This window comes from Mustela nigripes, chromosome 2, assembly GCF_022355385.1.
Source record: "Mustela nigripes isolate SB6536 chromosome 2, MUSNIG.SB6536, whole genome shotgun sequence".
Lineage (NCBI taxonomy): Eukaryota > Metazoa > Chordata > Mammalia > Carnivora > Mustelidae > Mustela > Mustela nigripes.
The window spans coordinates 25,008,895-25,025,237 of record NC_081558.1 but is presented as its reverse complement, the minus strand read 5'-3'; the positions used below and the strand labels follow the sequence as shown (position 1 = coordinate 25,025,237).

At 44.4% G+C, this 16,343-nt stretch overlaps 1 protein-coding gene across 7 annotated transcripts in view; it reads left to right on the top strand.

Moving 5' to 3' along the window:
- The first annotated feature begins 2,735 nt into the window (after positions 1 to 2,735).
- ERC2 (ELKS/RAB6-interacting/CAST family member 2) overlaps positions 2,736 to 16,343 on the top strand; it is a 915,738-nt gene continuing 902,130 nt past the window's right edge. For 6 of the 7 annotated variants that reach the window (XR_009402378.1, XR_009402376.1, XR_009402377.1 and 3 more), the window contains exons 1-2: positions 2,736 to 2,821; positions 4,474 to 4,548. The gene's annotated coding sequence lies outside the window, so the exon portion shown is untranslated. Of the gene's footprint in view, positions 2,822 to 3,967; positions 4,024 to 4,473; positions 4,549 to 16,343 lie in introns of those variants that run through there. The other variant, XR_009402375.1, reaches the window with a different exon arrangement.

Genomic DNA, 16,343 nt, shown 5'->3' with positions numbered 1-16,343 from the left:
CTCATTCCAATGGCCTAGTTTCAAATACTGTGAGGAGAGCTTGTGACAGCCCACCCAGGGGCAGGTGTTCTCCAAAGATTCAGTCTCCTATGGTTGGCTTCACAGAGTATGCAGGCTGCTACTCTGGGCTGAGCACAGGGTGGGGACAGGGAGTGTGAATATAGCAAGCAAATTTGATGACATTTTCCTGGGAATCCATTTCTGAGCCCCAGGGTAAGGGCTCTCTGTCTTTTCCATATGCTCCTAGAGTACCTAGAGCATTGCTCCTTTTTGGGGTGGTGGTGGTGGTGGTGGTGGTTAAGATTCTATTTATTTATTTGAGAGAGAGAGAGAGAGAGAGAGCAAGAGATTCAAATCACAATTCACAATTCACAAACTGGCTCCCTTACACGGAGGACAAGGTGCAGAAGGAGAAGCAGGCTCTCGGCTGAGCAGGGAGCCTGGCACAGGGCTTGATCTTGGAACTCCAGGATCATGACCTGAGCCGAAGGCAGATGCTTAACCAACTAATCCACCCAGGCACCCCAGCATTGTTCCTTCATAAGCCATATTGTAATGGCCTGTTTTCTTGCCTGTCTCCCTTACTGTAGTGTACTTAAGATCCTTTAGGTCAGCTTTTAAATTTTTCGGATGAGAAAACTGTAAGGTTTTTCCGGCGAGATAAACACAACACCAGGCAAAGTGAGTGTAAGGCAAGGTTTATTAAAGGTTCTCTCCGGTGAAGTTTCGTGTGGCGGGAACTTTCGCCATCTTGGTCCTTTGTTCTCCTGTCCGAGTTCAGGTCTTGTGGCGGGAATTTTCGCCATCTTTGGTAGCCCTTCCTGCCAGCCCAACAAAAACTAAGTCCCAGAGAGGATAAAGATGACTTAAGATCCCTAAACTTCCAGTCCTTGTTTTACTACATGAAGTTGTTTTCTGTTTAAAGTGGTTATTCTTAACTTTTTCAAGGACCCAATGCAAAGAAATCTGTTGAGAACCATAGATCTTCTCTCTGGGGGAAAAATGCACCTAGGCATACAAACAGGAAATTGTCCCCACGAAGTCCAGCGATTCTTGTTTAGAACCTATGGATCAAAGGGATAGAGAATGGATGGCCAAGAGTGGTGAGCTTTAGGCATAGATTTAAATACATTCTCAGCTGGATATGTTACATGACTTTCTGAAAGAGAGTAAATATCTTATGAAGTTTTTGTGAGAGTAGTGGAGGAAATGTAAGTGGTGCACATAGGAGGGAGTCAATAAGCTGGTCACATTTCAAAAGATAAGGGATTTTAGGACTTCTTGAAGCCCTCTCAACAAAGTACATCTATCTGTCTATCCATCCATCCATCTATTTAACAGGCCGTTTTAGCAGAGGCAGTCAAGGAGGTACAAAGAGAACTAAACACAACAGGTGTAGCTTGCTTTTACCCTGGAGCAGCCAGGTCAACAGAATGATGAGTGCTGGTTTCTTGGTGGCTGAGAGAAAGAAGAGGGTAAGGGCAAAGAGGCTTCAGGGGCCGTGAGTCAGTGAACACAGAGGTGTAAAAGGAAGGCTTAAGGAACAGGGCATTTGACTCCAGTCTACTTCCTTCATTTAATATTTCAATTCCCATTGTGGGAGGAAGGAAGGAGTCATCCCTAATCATTGTGCTGATTCTGTATCTCTGCTGGTCCAGACATCCAAGGCTGGATTCAGCTTCATTTGTTAGAGCTTCCCAGCAGGAGACATTTAGGTTTGGTCGCTGACATTGCCAGCAGCAGACTCATCAGGACAGGAAGGAAATCACTGCTTTAGTCTTGCAAATTGACTACTCAGTGTGAGACCAAATCTGGAGATTCCAGTAAGGTCTTCTCCCCAATATAAAATGGTAGTGGCTGGGGCTCCAGACTTGTTGGATGGTAGCTTTTTCCAATGAAAAACGTGTCTAACTCTTGCTGCACATTATTTTGAGGTGTGTGTGTGTGAATGAACTCTGACGCCATCTTTCTACCTTAAATGAGACGATGCACACACATTGGAGGGCACAGAGAAGGCATTCAATGAACGATAACTATGAGGTTGATGATGATTTTTTTTTTTTTTTCATCTTCCATTCTCTCTTTTCCTTAGGGAACGGGGAAGTGAAAACCTTACGAAATCCCTTCACTCTCCTAAACAAGATTAAGCTAACAGGAGGGTGCCAGGGTATGGGAACCCCGACTTCCCCTCCACCCCCCAAGCTTAACTTACAAGACAGTTGCATCCCCTCTATCGAGTGCCTTCCCTGTCCCTGTCGCCAAAGCCACCTGACCAGTCCCAGGAGTACCTGGCAGCCTTTGGAGGGTACCCGAGAAGAGGAGTCCGGGAGAGGAGATGAGGACCAGGTGCTTTGAGAAGGCAGCTACCTGGGAGGAGGCGCTTCGAAGACCCCCCGCGGCGCGGGGCCAGGCGCTCTCTGCTGCCCCCCGCGGAGGCGCCCGCGTCCCAGCCCCGGCCCCCCCAGCGGCTCCTCGGGAATGCTGGGAATGTGAGTCAGGGCGAGCGGGCGAGCGCGCGGAGCGGCCGGGCGGGGGGCCCGGCAGAGCGCAGCTCTGGCAGCGCCGCGCGAGCGCGCGTCTCAGGACTGCGGCGGGTGCCGCCCCCTCGGCCGTCAGCCCCGCCCGGCCCCGCGCCCGGCCCCGGCCCTCCGAGCCGTGCCCTCCCTCCCAGCCCCGCTCCACCTCCTCCTCCTCCTCCCTCTTCGGCTCGCTCGGGCTCCGGCTTCGGCGCCGGCTCCGGCTCCTCCCGGCCGCCCGGGGCCAGGGCGACGTGAGGTTGTAAAAATCCATGTGGGACGGCCCCGGGGCGAGCATCAGAAAGGTGAGACGTCGACGCCGGGGCTGGGGCCGCTGGGCGCCTGGCTCCCTCGGGGCGCGCGTGCCGGGCATCCCTCGTGCCGGGTCCCCCTCACTCGTGGGGAGCTGCAATGCGTTATCGCGGGGAGCCGAGGGGTGAACCATCCGCCTCCACCGGGGCTTTCTGGGGCGGAGGAAAGGATGGGGCGGCCTAAGGGCGGATTTGCCTTGATGTAGAAACCCCCGGATTGGAACAAGTGCACGGCTTGCTCTGGCGCGCGGGCGCCGCTCGCTCGCCCCAGCGGCCCGGGCCACCTCCCGCAGTCCCTCTCCGGCTGCCACCCTCACTGCCATCGCCTTTCTTCTCTCCAGCTTCCCCTCTTTCTCCTGGCTTTCCCCCTCTTGCCTCGAGGGTGGGTGTTCTCAGGGGCAAGGGTCTCGGGGAACCCCAAGCAGAACAAAGTGTTGAAAGGTGGAGCCCCAGTCCAGGGGGGTGGGGTGCCTGGCTGCCTCGGTGGGCTCCGAGGGGAGCGTGTTAAGAAAAAAAAAAAAAAAAATCCGTGTCAGGGAAAATGAAGCCGGCTTTATTGGGGAGGGGTAGAGTGTGGTGGTGTATGAAAACGAATACGACGTGACATTAAATGGAACGACATTCCTTTCCTCTCCCTCCCCATCTCCGAATTTTACAAGAAAAGGCGTACTTAGAAGGTGGTACCTAATTTTTTATTCTCATTTAAAAAAAATTCGCCCGAGCCTTTGAAAGATCATCTTAGGACAGTGAAGATTAAGGGCTGCTTTGGTGCGGGATAATAAAACAGCGCTCATAAACTCGCGGATCGGCCCGGCCTTATTTATTTTGTACTTAAGGGTCTCTGTTCTTGCCAAAGAGGGAGGGTCTGCTCTGTTAGGAGCGGATCGATTTTAGGCGGCTACCTGCCTTTGCTGGATGAAAGGCAGTTTACTCCCGGAGTGGTGAATTGTCAGGTCCCTCTGTGATTGACAGTCACACCTGCCACTTATGTGGGCAGAACGGGGACCGGTAAAACCTCAAGAGCCAATCAACGCTCGGGAGAGGAGGGCAGTTCCCACTTGTCATGGTTAGTTTCCTGGTTGGCTTTTTAAATCAGTGGTTTTACTTAACCATTGGTTTCCACCAGGTATGAGGCTCCAGCTGTGAGAGGCAAGACGAGCGGGAAGGAAACTCTTGGAAAATGGGCTTAGAAGCAAGTATGCTTGACTCGTGTTTGTTTTTTCTTTCCTCTTTCTCTCCTCACTAGTTGTAGTTGGGGATGTTCAGGCCATTGGCTTAAAAATGAAAATGAAATGGATCTGTGTAAAAAAAATGCAATGATGGGGGTACGTATTGGGGGGTTAGAATCGTCCACCTATTTCTCTGGAATTGCAGGCTCCTTTATAAGAGACACCATTTACTGTTGAGCTCTCTGGGAAAAGGGTGTGGCACTTTGTCTCCAATGGTCACTCTTGTCCTTGTAAAGTCACATCGTTTTCTCAGTATACAGTTGTAATTGGCTCTTGGCTCTATTAATGGATTTATAAGATATTTTTGAAGCAGACAGGCATACTTTATTAGGATTACCATGAATAGAAGGGGTTCCTGTAGTTTTTGACAGTGTGACTCAACTTCTGAAAGTGAGGGCTTGCCTTCTTCACTTACAGTTTGGCTGTCAGTTTGGAGGTGGCAGTGAGGTCAAGAAAGATCCCTTCCGGAGGGTAGAAGAGTTTGCCTTTAAGGTGAGTTTGCTTCTAAGGTGAGCCATCTTGTCTGTCTGCCTCTGTGCTTAAATAAAAACCCTGCACAGTTTGGGAGGGCGGTGTGTGGATGGTGATGGTTTCATCAGCAAGACTTTTCATGGGTGGCTGGAGTGTGGGCAGCAGGACCAGCTCCTCCTCATTCTCTATAAATGAAAGGCTTATTTTTTTCAGTGCCCTTCTCTCTGAATTCAGTAGAAAAATTACTGGTTGATCCTGTTACCTTATAGAAGCTGTATGTGGATGTGAATATAAAGCTGTGCCTTCGCTGTTTCGTGAACAGATTGTAAGCCAGAGTGCACTGATTAGGATGGTTTTCATGTCCAAGCCAGGTTTGTCAAGGTAGTATTATTACTATTGTGAAGGCTAGCACTTTGTAAATGTTAGCACTTTGTGGAGTATTTTACATGCCATTATCTTTTTAAAAACTTTCAGAGCTCCTATGAGGTAGGGGTTATTATTACCCTCAAATTATAGGTAAGGAAGCTAAAAGGGATTATGTATCTTGCCACAGTTTAGGGTAAGAGTGAGCACTTGAGTGCACATTTCTCTGACCCAGAGCCTGTGACCTTGGCTATGGCCTTGAATTCAAATTTTGGCTGTGCCGTCTATGTGTCCATTCTGAAGTATGGACTTTTCCAGCATACATAAGTTCTATTTCGTTTAGAATCCACTGTGATGTTAATGTGTGCCTTGACTCTCTGAACGCCATCACTTCACCAGTAGATAAATTTAGTAACTTCGTGTATATTTCTAGTAAGTCAGCTTTGGCCCAGTGGAAATTTGGTTCCGAATGTAATGATGATTATTTAAAAGAAGGTAAAACAAAACAAAATCCTTACTCTTCTATTTTTACTGATACCTTATATTTCCAGTTGGAGTTCTGAATAGGTATAGGTTGAATATGGGCTCTTATCATTCATTTGGCTTTTTTTTTTTCTTTTGCTAAGGGATTAGACTTTTATTTTCTCTTTCACCTTCAAAGAGACTCTTTTTCATTAGGGATAAAATATAATTGTATTTAAAATTATTCTATTGAAGTAGTGTGGCCCTCTTGTTTTATTATGTTGGAAAAGCCACAAGACTTAAGCCTTATCAGTGTTTTCCCTTTGGTGAAATTCAATGATTGTGATTTGCCGAAAGACATATACTCAAATATTAGTTTGAATGAATGGTGTTGGAATCCATAAATTCACCTCAACAGATAGTCTTTGAGTTCGGTGAGGTTAATTTTGTATAATCTACATTTTTGTTTATCTTACTAGGGACAATCTTTAACCTCTTTTATCAGCTAAAAAGTTAACATTTTGGGGATGCCTGGGTGTCTCTTGGTTTAGTGTCTGCCTTTGGCTCAGGTCATGATCCCATGGTCCTGGGATCCAGTTTTCCATTGGGCTCCTTGCTCTGTGAGGAGTCTGCTTCTCCCTCTTCCTGCTGCTCCTCCTGCTTGTGCTCTTTCTCTCTCTCTCTCTGTCAAATAAATAAATAAAATCTTAATAAAAAAAAAGAAGTTAACATTTTGGCTGTTATATGGGAGAACTACTTGCCAGCCAGTGGTTTAATTTCAGCAATTATTCCTTGATACTTTATTGTGATTTTCCTTATTTTAGAAAAATAGAACAAATGGGAAATGGAAAAGGACTGATATTAGTGATAGTTGTAGGTCCTATATCTAAAACAGTTGATCCAAATGATCCAATCATCATTGGGTGTACCAAACACAGAGATTCTTCAGTCTGTTTTTTTTTTTTTGTGTGTGTGTGTGTGTGTGTGAATAAAAGGAAAAAAAAGTAAATTAATATGTAAGAAATGCTAAGATATGTCAATTGATAAAGTTATATTAGTTGTGTATCAAAACTTCTTGGACTTACAGCAACAGGTATTCTCACTCTCCTGAGTTTTCTTTTCTTTTTTTTTTTTTAAAGATTTATTTATTTATTTGACAGACAGAGATCACAAGTAGGCAGAGAGGCAGGCAGAGGGGTGGGGGGAGCAGGCTCCCCGCTGAGCAGAGAGCCCGTGTGGGGCTCAGTCCCAGAACCCTGAGATCATGACCTGAGCTGAAGGCAGAGGTTTAACCCGCTGAGCCACCCAGATGTCCCTCCCTCTCCTGAGTTTTTAGGTTGACTCTAATTTGACTGATCTAGGCTGGGTTCCCGGGTGGCTTTGCTGCTGGCTGCACTTGGTTTTGGTCTGCTATGTGTTCTGGGGCCGAAGTGGAAGGGATAGCAGCTACTTGAGGCATACCCTTCTCATGGTGGATAACTGGATTTGATAGCTGAGTCAAACTGCACAAGCAATGTCATCTTCACAAACAGCCTTTTCGGACATAGCATGTCACATGGTGAAGATCAACATCCATGGATAAAAGTAGACTCTGCCCATAGTAGAGGAGGGGATATGTGATGAACTATAATCTGAACTCCGACAACATGTAGAACGTATGGTGTTTTAGAGAATTTTTTACTTTTTTCTTCTTATTCTTGGGGAATACAGTCTTCATCCCCTCACTCCCACAACTAACTTTATGACATATAAGGCTAGTGTTTTACTTTGACATTTCAGGAATATGCCATATTTGATTCTAAAAGACTGACTGTAAATGTGGATATGAATATGTACATGCTGGGTGGCTGGGTGGCTCAGTTGGTTAAACTGCCTTTGGCTCAGGTCATGATCCTGGAATCCCAGGACGGAGTCCCACATTGGGCTCCCAGCTCAGTGGGGAGTCTGCTTCTCCCTCTGATCCTCTCCCCTCTTATGCTCGCTCTCACTCTCTCTCTCTCAAATAAATATAATCTTAAAGAAAAATAGGTACATTAATTACTTAAATTATCAAGGCACTCTTTATTAGAACTACCGTGTTCCAAGAGACTATGCTCAATGGAATAATGAACGCAGGAGTTTTTGTCTGATGTGGGTTCATAGAACTTACTATTAGGAGTAGGTGTCAGGAAAGACTTCTTGGATTAAATGGCATTTTCCTGGACCTTGAAGCAGAGATACTGTGGGAGATACATATAGCATATACAGATGCTATATAGTAGAAATGTAAAAAAAATCTAGATATAATGAGTTATTCCATTTGGCCAGAGGGTAAGATAGGTAAATGGTGATAATAACAACAGTAATCATAATAATAGCAGTAATTACAGCTCAATTTTGATTGAGCAGCTAACTACTGTGCTTAGCACTTTATATAAAATATGTACTTTAATACTGAGATAGACATTACTGATTGCTTATCCAATATTCCTCATCTCTTTTCTAACTAGAAGAACTCCAATTTTGCTTGAGGTGGGAATATGCCCATCTCACTTTCCAAGACTCCCGTAACAGCCCACAGCAGTCATGAGACTCAGGTCTTACAATGATATAAGTAGATGTTGTTGGATGGGGGCTTTCCTGAAAGCTAAATGAGGAGGACACACTTGGCTAGTACACCCCAACAGCTTTGGCCCCTTTCTGCTTCTTGGTGCTGGGGACCTAGGTGCAGTGCCTGAAAGGACAGCAGCCAGCTACAGCAACAGAAATAGGACCATGTATTAAAAATGGCCAAGTTGGAACTTGGAAGGGTCTTGATCTTGATGACCTTGTTGAGCCATAGTACCAGCCTAAACTGACTTTTCCCAAACTTCTTCTTCTTTCCTTTTTTTTTTTTTTTTTTTGGAGGGGGAGGGCAGAGGGAGAAGGAAAGAGAATTTTTTTTTTTTTTTAAGATTTTATTTATTTATTTGACAGAGAGAGAGATCACAAGTAGGCAGAGAAGCAAGCAGAGAGCAAGAGGGGGAAGCAGGCTCCCCGCTGAGCAGAGAGCCTGAGGCGGGGCTTGATCCCAGGACTCTGGGATCATGACCTGAGCCGAAGGCAGAGGTTTAACCCAATGAGCCACCCAGGCGCCCCAGGAAAGAGAATCTTAAGCAGGCTCCATGCCCAGCACGGAGCCCAACACCGGGCTCTATCCCAAAACTCTGAGATCATGACCTGAGCCAAAATAAAGAGTCAGACACTTAATCTTCTGAGCCACCCAGCACCCCCTTCCTTATACTTCCTATTGCCCAAAACCAATAACCTTCTTACTTGCAAGCCACTATTTGTTGCTTGCAGTCAAACATAATCCTCACTGTTACACTCGCTTAAGGGCCTCTCAAAGTAGACATCATCATACCAATTTTGTAGGAGAGAACATTGAAACTCAGATTAAGAACTAGCACAAAATCTAGGATTGATTACTATGTCGTTTCGACTTCCAGGCTCATCATCTTGCTTTTGGCTGGGCAGGATGAGTACTACAGCGGAGATGATGTTGGGAAAATAGGCTGGGGGAAAATTGAAGAGGTAACTGGATTCCCAGTTGAAAAGTGTGAGTTTCATTTCATGGGCTAGCAAGTATAAGATGATTTGAAAAAGGCAGAGACTGGAGGTTAGAAGACCATTGAGGTTTAAGTATGTGACACCCAGTGCTTTAGTGTGAATGAAGGTAGAGGAAAAGCTGGGCACAAAGCAGAGCTGGGAACATGAGAAGAGAATGGAATTGAGTGAATGCAAATCATAGGTGGCTGTTAACCTGTTCTGAGAACAAAATGAAAGTCTTCTGAGGGTTAGTATTAACGTCTACTAATGGCTTCACATTTGCCAGGAAGTGGGGAATGAGTAATGTAGAGAATTGCTAATGGGTTGTGAATCATTATTTAGTGCAGTAGAGTGGGGACTACTTATCGTCCATACCATTCGTTGTGTGACATGATCTTGGTCTGGGTCTGGCTCTCTTGTGCCAGTTAAAGGGAGCAGAGAAGAAGGGTAAGACCAGAGGGTGGTGCAGCGGTACAACAAATCCATCAAAGGACAGCGGCTAAGTATTCCGGAACTTTCCTGTGGCTGGGGTGGGTCGGGGTCACTTGAACTTCCTGGGTCTCTCTTCTTTCCCTCCTCTCTCTCTACATTTATTTTTTAAAAGATTTTATTTATTTATTTGACAGACAGAGATCACTAGTAGGCAGAGAGGCAGGCAGAGAGAAAGAAAGAAGGAAGCAGGCTCCCCGCTGAGTAGAGAGCTGGACATGGGGCTCTATCCCAGATTCTGGGATCCTGACCCAAGCTGAAGGCAGAGGCCCTCCCCACTGAGCCACCCAGGTGCCCCTCTGCTTTTTTTAAAAATCTGTAAAACAAAGGATTTGGTTTACATTAGTGGTTTTCATAGGTTTTTCAGCTGTAGAAACTTTTCTCGTGTTTCCTAAAAAAAACAAAAAAACAAAAAAACTTATCTGGCCTCTCCATACAGTTAGAGAAAAAAGCAGAGCTGCTCTGAAAAGTCAGAGTCTAGGTTTATGTTGTTTGAGATGCCTTCATATTGAGGTCGCTGCTCTCAAATGCTCCCTAAACACCTTCCCAGGTCTAGAATTTGAGAACCTTAGAGTGATGGAGTTGTGTTTTTGGAGCATCTTCTTTAACCAATCCCTTTGTTATTCCACAGCTTGTTGGTCTTTGTATCACCTTTGTTGGAGATCATTCATATTCTCCCTAGCTACGTTTCTCTCTTTCCTTCCACATAGAAGTGACACAAGCCACTTCCATGCTACAATATTTAATTTCCGGTGTGAGACCCTACAGTGCTCACTTCTGCTCTGATGGTCATGGAAGCATGTGTTGAGATGGAGCCTCCGTTTGCCTGAGTCCCTGAGTCAGTGAATGAGCAACTGGCATTGGATCTACAATGTGACCAAGAAAGAAACCTTTGTTGTTTTAAGCCATTGAGATTTTGTGATTGTTTGTTTATGTGGCATTTTTTAAAAACCTTAACCTTTCTGATTATCGTTTAGTACATGTGACAAACTTCATTTACTTTACTTTTATTTTTAAATAATTTATTTTATTTTGGTTTTACTATTATTTTTTAAAGTGAGGGAGGGAGGGACAGGGGAGAGGGAGAGAGAAGAGGGGAGGATCAGAGGGAGAGGGAGAGAGTCTTAAACAGGTTCCATACCCAGTGCAGAGCATGATCTCACAAACCTGAGAAAATGACCTGAGCCAAAAATCAAGAGTTGGATGGTTAATCGACTGACTGAACCATGCAGGGACCCCTAAAAATTTTATTTTTAAGTAATTGCTATACACAGTGTGGGACTCAAACTCACTACCTGAGATCAAGAGTTGTAGTCTCCACCAACTGAGCTAGCCAGGTGCCCCATCTTTTAACTTACTTTTTACATGTCTCCTGGATCAACCTGAAGCTTGTCCAACTTGTCCTTACTTTGTGGTTAGGAAAGCAGGGGGTAGGCATCTATATTAGCTGTCCATGCAGGTCTCTGTATTAAGAGAGTCCTTGGATTGGAATACTTATGCTTAGTAACATTCACTTTCAAATTAAAAACAAAAAACAAAAAAACCTCTGAAGATATATTATGTAGTGTACCTTACTTTCCTTAAAAAAAGTGGGGGGGTGGACTTTAATTTAATGACCTTTTGCTTTTTTAAGTAATAGAGCTCAGTGTCTTGGAGAAGAATAATGAATATCAGTTACCATAATAATGGCTACTATTGATTGAGTACTTATTCATTGAAATATTTATTGAGCATCTACTATGGTGATAGGTACTGGGGAGGTATAGAGGTGAGCCATAGATAGTTCTTTACTTGGAGCTTACACTCTAATTAGAAACTGTAGGTAAGTTAACTCTGTTCTGTGAAGGATACCATTTACTGAGCATTTACTAGGTGCTAGGTGCTTTGTATTCCTCATTTCAAACTACCTATAATGGTAGGTAATATTATTCTTATTTTATAGATGAGGAAACTGAGGCTCGAAGAATTTGTTAAGTTCTATGAAGGCAGTTGCTTTTGCTTTTTGCTGTATCCCCAGTGCCAAGAGGAGGGTTTTTGTTTTTGTTTTTTATAAAGTAGACTCCATGCCCAGTATGGAGCCCAATGTGGGGCTTGAACTCACGACCCTGAGATCAAGACCTGAGCTGAGATCAAGAGTCAGACACTTAATTGGCAGAGGCGCCCAGGCACCCACCCTCAAGAAGAGTTTTTAACACGTAGTAGATGCTCAAATAAATATCTGTTGATTGAACGAATGAACGGAAGAACTCGCTCAAAGCTAATGCCGTGGCAGATCTGGAATTTGAACCCCCATCTGCCTGATTCTCAAGGTCGTAAATTATTGCTTGCTGTAGAAAGAGCAGTGTGTGGCCCCATGATTGCAGTAGAAGCAACAAGTAGCCCCTGTTGTCAGTGGGAAGGCATCACGAAGAGGCAAGCTGTTTTTCTTCCACAGCTAGGGCTGAGTCCTCTGTGTGATTTGCTATTAATTCTGCCTCAGCTGTGGAAGCTCAAGGCTACAACCTCAGTGACTTAATTGCTGATATAATTGGTCACCCCTCTCTTGGGCCAGTTCAACTTCTGCTGTAGTCCGATTTTCTTAGCTCTTGGCTGGCTCTGTTTCCCAGTGTTGTGCTTCAGAGTTCTGCATTTAACTTTTTGGGTATTCCTTTTCCACTTCCATCTTTCAGATTTATTGCTTTGAAGGTCCAGGAAATCTCTGGTTGCTGGCACCTAGTGGGCACTCAACAAAATTAAAAAGAGAGAAGGAAGGAAAGGCTGCCAGCACTTTCAGGAAGAAACTAAGGGATTACTTTTTCCTGGAAGTCAGTAGTGAGATTGTGGCCCCAGCAGATGAAAAATATGGGTTGGGTCAGAGGGCATCCCTGGGATACCCCTGTAGATGGAAGGCCAGTGAGACGCTAGTCATTGGTGCCTTGCAGAAGCAGCTTTACTTTGCCGTGGCTTATTCTTTAGAGTGTATGTTTTGCTCATTTGATTCTCTTGTATGTATGCAGCGTGTTTGCGCGTGCATGTGTGTGTGTGTGTGGGGGGGTGTCTGATAGTGTTTCTTTTTTTCCCCCTTGCCTTACAGCTTTCCACCCCTAAACGTAGTTGTCATTACATGATTTCAGAGTATGAATGAATTACAGGCAGCAAAGTGCCTTCCCCGTAAATGTATTAAGAGCAAACTATTAATTCAAGGCAACTCCTTAGTGGCTCAGAAGACAGGAGCTTGAGTGGGAATTAAGCAATGTTTCTGTTCTGTAGGAATATGCTCGGATCCTTATACAGACTGAGAGAGACTTTCCCCTAAAGCAGTGTGGCTAATTATAGTAAGAAAGGGCAGGGTTTTAGAGAACAAACTAAACCTAGTTGTGCATTGCAGCTCCTTTGTATCAAGTTTCTCTGAAACAAGGTGGGTGTGGTTGTGGGTGGGGGGGTTCATCTTCTGTGGGTCCAAGGTGACTGAAGGTGAGGTCTGGGAGTTGCTTTGGGGGTGAACTCTGCTTTGAAGGTGGAGGTTTGAGCTTGAACTCTGCAAGATATGTGGTTGGATTGGTACCGTGATCTTGTTATTTTCTTGGTGATCCTGGTGGCCACCAAGATGGCTTTCTTTTTTTTTTTTTTTTAAAGATTTTATCCATTTATTTGACAGAGATCACAAGTAGGCAGAGAGGCAGGCAGAGAGAGAGAGAGGAGGAAGCAGGCTCCCTGCAGAGCAGAGAGCGGATGCGGGGCTCCATCCCAGGACCCTGGGACCATGACCCAAGCCGAAGGCAAAGGCTCTAACCCACTGAGCCACACAGGCGCCCCCCAAGATGGCTTTCTTAAGCCTGGTTTCAGGCAGGTTAGCCTTCCTGCCAGCCCTCTTAACATTAACTCTTACCACCTGGAGGAGCAAGACCGTGGTTTAAAAGGGCAGGATCCTGGGAGCAGTGTGGTTGACTCACATTTGGCTCTCAGGAGACGGCTTTTGATGTATTTTCTTTCTTTCCCATGATGCGTGTGTCTTTTTCCTTCTAGGTAAAATTCCCTCCCACCCCCTCTTTTGCATTTTGGCCCTTTAACCATCTTGTCCCTGGAACCTCTCCATGGGGGGGATGCAGGAGGTTTGGTTGTGAATGGGATGATAGCTTGGCATTCTTAGGGACTCTTTGAAAATAGATCTTGTTTGATGCTGGGTGAATACAAAGGCAGCTGAGTTTCAGGGACTGCTGTTCTTCAGGCTGGCAAGCACAGAGCAGTTAGCGGGGTACACAGGGAAATTCTTTACCTTTTTTGTAAAGTCCAGGGAAAAGCTATCTTTTCATACACAGGCTTCAAATACTTTGACAGCCCATCTTGAATTCAGTTACACAAATAGTTGCTTAGAATAACTTCAGAGCAGATTCTTTTGGATAAAGAGACGTGAGCACTGACCTGTGAGTCAAAAGACCCAAGTTCCATTTTTGGCTTTGCCACTAGCTTTCTCCTTATTTGGGGAATCTCTTGGTATATGTCAAAATCAGGCTGGTCCTTTTCCAGATCTAAAGTGATATATATATATTTTTTTTACAACAGTTTCTTCTTGCAAAGAATCGATGGAGGAACTGTCATTGTATTAGCTGTTTTATCCTGGAAAACAAGAATGGCCAGTGTGCTTTCATGATGGACTTAATTAACAAAGAGTTAAGTGTTTGTATTATATAGTCACCAAATGTGTGTGTGCTCCTTGCCAGTCCTCTGCTGGGCACAATGGGGGTGCAATTATAAACCGAGCAAGTGATTTTTAGGGGCTCAGGGGTTGTATGTAGCCTTTAGTGGAGCACTAGACAAGTAAGCAGGCTGTTGTAATGGGAACTCTTATGGCGGGGCACCCAGGCTGTCATGGAGGACTTAGGAGATTCATGGATGAAGGATGAGGAGGTCTTCTTGAAGAGGGTGACACCTAGGGAGAGGCAGAGCATTAAGTGGTGTTAGCTGGGTGCTCTTGGTTTTGACGGTACAAATAACAGAGGGGACGGTCTAGGTCCCAAGGTGAGCAAGAGAATGGGAGATTTGGGATTTGAGAGAATGAAAGACCTGTGGAACTGGATATTCGCTTGGCTGGGATGGGGGCTGATGAAAGGGGCTAGACAGAGTGGCAGGTGTGAAGACCCTATGATCCACTAAGGAGATGAGGTTTGAACTTAATCACTAAGCGGTTTCAGTCGGAGGCTGACATAAACCGAGATGCTGAATTCTCTATATTCTTCCATTCCACATTCATGGCAATAACACCTGCTTTTGGTGTTTGTGGGAGGACATGGGGTTTGGGGTGGGCGAGTGGAAGAATGGCCTGGAAAGCAATAGGAAGATTATGAATATGGCCTTGGAAATCCTAGCGGCGCCCATTTCGATTCCATTGACCAAACACAATTTTCGCAACTTTCCTCCCTTTAAAAGACCGCTTTCCAAGTGAAGTTGCTCCTGATCTGTAGTAGGACTCCACACTGCTTGTTGATTTTGAGAATCTCTCCAAATGTCTCCAGGGACCAAGTTCTTTTCAGTGAGTTTTGAGCAGAGCTAGAGAGTATGGCGCTTGTTTTAAAATCCTTGCAAATGTTTGCAGTTAATGGATGGCATTAAACCGCCTTTGTTAGACTAACAGAAGGCAATTCGTAATGTGAAGCTTCTGAAAGTGGTGTGAGAAAGCTCATGGAGGGAAATGATTTACTCCCTGAAATTTACAAGATTGAGTGTGCTGTAGCCACGACCAGTGTCCCATGCATCCCAGCCATACTCCTGTGACTTGACTTTGATGTGACTTACACCACTTTCGTACATCAGATGGTAACATGGCTAAACTGCCTTTTATACACTAATCTTGACTTTGATGCTTCAGCTGGTGAACCAGCATTCTAAGCTATTGTAATCCTGACCTCAACTCATAACAAACGTTTTAGTTCACCAGCACCATCATCATATTTGTGTAGCAGAGTTTGTGTGATTATTTGAATATTTCTTGAATCTTGTCATTGTTTTATAAAAAGTAAGTGAAAAGGAAAAATATAATAATGTAGGGAGAAGTTTGAACCTCATAAACTTAATGTAATTGAGGCAAAGATGGAAACCATTAGACATGTCCAGTATGGATGGTTTACCTTTGGTCAGACGCTTTGGATGTAAGTTGGTCACCCCTGTATACCTGTGAAAGATAAGAACAAAGTTAAAGGCTATGCATATATGAGATATTAGAAACAAGCTTTGGGGATTATGATAAAGGGCAAGTTGTAATTTGGGGTTTTATTATTAATTGGGTAACAGAGCTTCCCTTTTTAACATGTAAGTTTAGCAAATTTGTTCAGCTTTTTTTTTTTTTTTAACATATTCTTAGAGCCATTTTCTATAAAAACTGGGGACAGAAACTGAATATCTCACCAGTCTTATTTAGGAATGTCCACCAGAGTCAGTAACCTATTTTTCTGGTTTGCTAATGGGCATAGGTGATCGCTGTGCTAACAAAATTCTCTGTGTGTTTTGGCAAGCAAGTAAAGAGAAACCAAAGCAAATAAAATGGTACTTAGCAAAGGATACACTTCAATGGATTTTCATGATTCTGTGGTTTCACTTGGTATACTGTAGAACAGAAAAAGACTAAAGTGCATCTTAAGTTTTCATCATAAGCCATAATGATGCTAAGATGGGATATTCGGAGGCAAAGAGCAAGGGTAGGCATTAAGGTTTGTGTGTAGTTAACCTCACCCTAATTCTTTAGGACGGAAGGATATGGTGGTGATCTGTCTGTTTTGGAAAATCTGGTTGATATCTGGGAACTTATCTAACTTACTTTGTGGTCCTAGCCCACTTCCAAGCGAAGGATTGGATGGAATGCAAAATTCCAGTTCCTTTTGATGCCTCTTGTGTTTAAAGGGTGAATGATAAATCATGGAAGGTGCTAATTAGGTAGAAGATGGGATACAATAGCTCTTGCA